The sequence below is a fragment of the Orycteropus afer genome, unplaced genomic scaffold (genome assembly GCF_000298275.1).
Source record: "Orycteropus afer afer isolate SDZICR_OR568_19922 unplaced genomic scaffold, OryAfe1.0 scaffold00001, whole genome shotgun sequence".
Lineage (NCBI taxonomy): Eukaryota > Metazoa > Chordata > Mammalia > Tubulidentata > Orycteropodidae > Orycteropus > Orycteropus afer.
The window spans coordinates 35,666,579-35,670,929 of NW_006921588.1; positions in this window are offsets into that span (position 1 = coordinate 35,666,579).

The following is a 4,351-nucleotide window of genomic DNA, read 5'->3' on the forward strand; positions in this document are numbered from 1 at the left end:
TCCCATGATGGGATCAGATGATTATGTTCTGAGCAGGCAATCTGTTGAAAGGGAGTTTCCCTAGGGGTGTGGCCTGCTTCCAGTATATTTATGGACATCCTGGGAAAAGAGACATTCTTCTGTGGATTGGGATTCTGTTGTGCTGCCTACAGCTGTCTGCGAGTGAACAATCTATCATTCAGCCTGGAGATCTTGGATTCGTCATTTGTTGGAGTCAACAGCTGGTGTACTGCCTGCCAGCCTTGAGCTCCTTGGTCCCTGTGGCTGCAAGAGTTGGGAAAAGCCTCCAGCTTGACGTGAAAAGCCTCCAGCTTGATGTATGATCCAGAAACTTTGGACTTGCCAGCTTCTATAAGTGTGTGAGCCATTTTCCTATGATAAATTTCTCTATATACATATATATATAAGCTTTACTGGTTTTGTTTCTCTAGAGAACCCAGTCTAACACAGCTATCTTCCCTCTGTCTGTGTGTGTCTGTGTCTCTGTATCCAAATTGCTCTCGAGACTCTCTTATAAAGACACGAGTCATTGGATTTAAGGCCCACTCTAAACTGGTATGACCTCAACTTAATTACTTCTAAAAATTACATTACATTAATTACATCTGTTTATTACATCTATTTCCAAACGATGTCAGAATGACAGATATCTGTGATACTGGGTTTAGGAGAACATATCTTTTGGGAGGGGACACAATTCAACTCAAAACCATTGGTAATCCAAATGAAATTTCAAGTCACTCAAACTAAGATAGTGGTAGTGATGATTAAAATAAATAATAATAATAATTTGAGATATTTAGTTATGGATTTTAAAATAAATTTGGCACAATTTTTTTAAAAAAGAAATATTGGGGGGATAGTTTTCTCTGTTCTTCTTTCCCTTCTTGTTTGTTTAGGTAAAACAAACAGCCCCTACTTTCCTTGGGATTACTGCATCTCTAACCTTTGTCATCCACCTCCTCTGCTTTAGTCAACCTGGAAGATGACACAAAGATCTAGGACGGCATTCTAATTATAACATCTTTGCATTTCATCCGAAAAGGTGAAAAGCACTGTTAGATGTCTCCTCTTGTCCTCCTTTACTTATCATTGCTGTTCTTACTCTTTCTCCTCTTCTTTGGGAGCATAAACTAATGAAAGTACAAAAAGTAAGAGGAGCATTTAGGATCTGAACCTAGACGGCAGTACCAAAGAAGAAAGGTCTGGCAATCTGCTTCCTAAACTCTATGAATCTGTAACACTCTGTTCTGCTCTGTAACACGTGGGATAACCATGAGTCAGAATTAATGCAATGGTGACAGGTTTGGTTTTGGTTTTGGTTTTGGTTTATTCAGGTCAAGTATCTTTTTACAAATTAAGTAGAGATTATTTAAATGCTTGCCACACACATAGATAATCTGATTTTAAGAATAGCTCAAGTCTGTCTCAGGCTGTAAGTTCTCCTGAAATCTGTCCACTATGGATGACTCTGCTGGTATTTAAAATACCAGTGACATAGCTTCCAGCACCACAAAGACATGGAACCCACCACCACACGCCAAAATGATAGGCAGGTGGTGGAGCCACAGCAATGAACTCAGACTTACTAATGATTGTGAAAAAGGTGCAGGGTCAAGAAAGTTTGAGCTCTATTATATGTGAGGTCATCATGAACTGGAGCTGACTCAGTGCCTAACCCACCAGCCACTCCTCGGAAGGAAGGTTGGGCAATCCTACTTCCGTAGTGATACTGCCTCGGAAACCCAAGGAGGGGTCGCTATGAGTCGGGGCCGACTTGACGGCACATAACAACAACAACAACAAATTATGTTATACAATTTTTAATATATTTATACTTTCTGGGTAGAAGATTTTAAAATCCATGTCCTAATTTCCATAGCTATTTCTATTGTTCATCTGTCTTGTTTTTAAATTCATGTTTATTTCTTAGACACTATTTTTCCTTTTTTTGCTTTAAATCAGGGGAGAATATAACACAAAGTTATATAATTCAATTATTCTTCTCTGTATAATGTGTGCTTCCCCAAAAGAGAGTTACATATGTGTTTGTGGAGAAGAATCATAGATAGGCAAAAAAAAAAAAAAAAAAAGTTGTGTGAAACTTAACAAACTGTTAAAAATATGTATCAGAAAGAAAAGAGTAATCCAGATCAAACCTGTCATATTTACTACCTGAACTGGTGACCTCCTTGTGAATTTCTCTTATAAATACCCAGAAGTTGTCACCTTAGTTCTACTCAGAGTGGATCTTCAATCTGAACACCAGTCACATATACTTACACCTTGCTTCTAGTGGAAAGAAATTTAGAAAGATTTTTAGATGACTTTGTAAAACATTAGATTTATTTTGAACACCAGGTGGCAGTCTATGTAGCTTTTATTCAAAAACATAAATGACAGAATTGGAAACTAATTTTTGAACTCTGTGCTTGCAAATTGGTGGCGTAGTGCCTAAGGCATTTGTCTGCTAACCAGAAGGTTCAAACCCACCAGTCACTCCTTGGAAGAAAGATTAGGCAATCTACTTCCGTGAGATACCGCCTCTGAAACCCAAAGAGAGGTCGCTGTGAGTCGGATCCAACTTGAAGGCAGTGAGTTTTTGTTTTTTAATACATGCAAATTAGTAGTATTTTGAGTATCCACTGTATGCAATGTGGTGGAATTTGTCATAGATTTTGTCTGAGGGAAACTGTCATAATACAGTATTTAACAACTTCATATTTGATTCTATGATTTCTATTCAATTTTCTCATTTGATGGTTTCTCTTAACTTGTATCAAAAGACATTAATCAACCATTTTGGCAATAATATCTCCTAAGTGGCCTTCGTAGTTGTTGTTAGGTGCCATCAAGTCCGTTTCAAGTCATAGGGACCTGACATGTACAACAACAAAACACTGTCCAGTCCTGTACCACATCACAATCCTTGCTGTGCTTGAGCCCATCGTTGTAGCCACAGTCTCAATCCATCTCACTGAGGGTCTTTCTCTTTCTCACTATCTACTTTACCAAGAGTGATGTCCTTCTCCAGGCACTAATCCCTTCTGATAACATGTCCAAAATATATGAGATGAAGTCTTGTCATCCTCACTTCTAAGGAGCATTCTAGCTGTAATTCTTCCAAGACAGATTTGTTTGTTCTTCTGGCAATCCATAATATTGTCAATATTATTTGCCAACACCACAATTCCAATGCATCAACTCTCCTTCAGTCTTCTTTATTCATTGTCCAGCTTTCACATGCATATGAGACTATTGAAAATCCCAGGGCTTGGGTTAGGCATACCTTAGTCTTCTAAGTAACATCTTTGTCTTTTTTAACACTTTAAAGAGGTCTTTTGCAGTAGATTTGCCTAATGCAATGTCATTTGATTTCCTGACTGCTGCTTCCATGGGTGTTGCTTGTGGATCCAAATAAAGTAAAAACCTTGAAAACGTCAATATTTTCTGCATTTATCATGATGTGCTTATTGGTCAAGTTGTGAGGATTTTTATTTTCTTTCTGTTGAGGTATAATCAGACTGAAGGCAGTAGTCTTTGATCTTCATCAGTAAGTGCTTCAGGTCTTCTTCATTTTCATCAAGCAAGGTTATGTCTGTCATCCGCGTATCACAGATCGGTAATGAGTCTTCATTCAGTTCTGATGCTGTATTTTTCCTCATATAGTCCAGCTTCTGTTTATTTGTTCAACATACACAGATTGAATAAGTATGGTGAAAGGATACAACACCGATGCACACCTTTCCTGATTTTAAACCATGCTTTTTGTTGTTGCTGTTATTTGCCGTGGAATCGGACCTGACTCATAGCGACCTCTCCTTGGGTTTCTGAGGTGGTATCACTACAGAAGCAGATTGCCCAACCTCCCTTCCGAGGAGTGGCTGGTGGGTTTGAACCGCCAGCCTTCTGATTAGCAGTCAAGTGTCTTAGGCACTATGCTACCAGAGCTCCTTTAAACCATGCAGTATCCCCTTACTCTGTTCAAATGACTACCTTTTGGTCTATGTATAAGTTCCTCATGAGCACACTTAAGTGTTCTGGAATTCTTCACAAGGTTATCCACAATAACCTGTGTTATGATCCACACAGTGAAATGGCTTTGCATAGTCAATGATAACACAGGTAAACTTCTTTCTGGTATTCTTTGCCTTTAACCAAGATCTATCTCACATCAGCAATGATAACCTCATTCCACATCCTCTTCTGAATCTGGCTTGAATTTCTGGTAGTTTCCTGTTGATGTACTGCTAAAAACATTTTTGAATGATTTTCAGCATAATTTTACTTGCATGTCATATCAATAATTTTTTCTTTTTTTTTTTTTTTTTAACTAGCACACAATATTCAA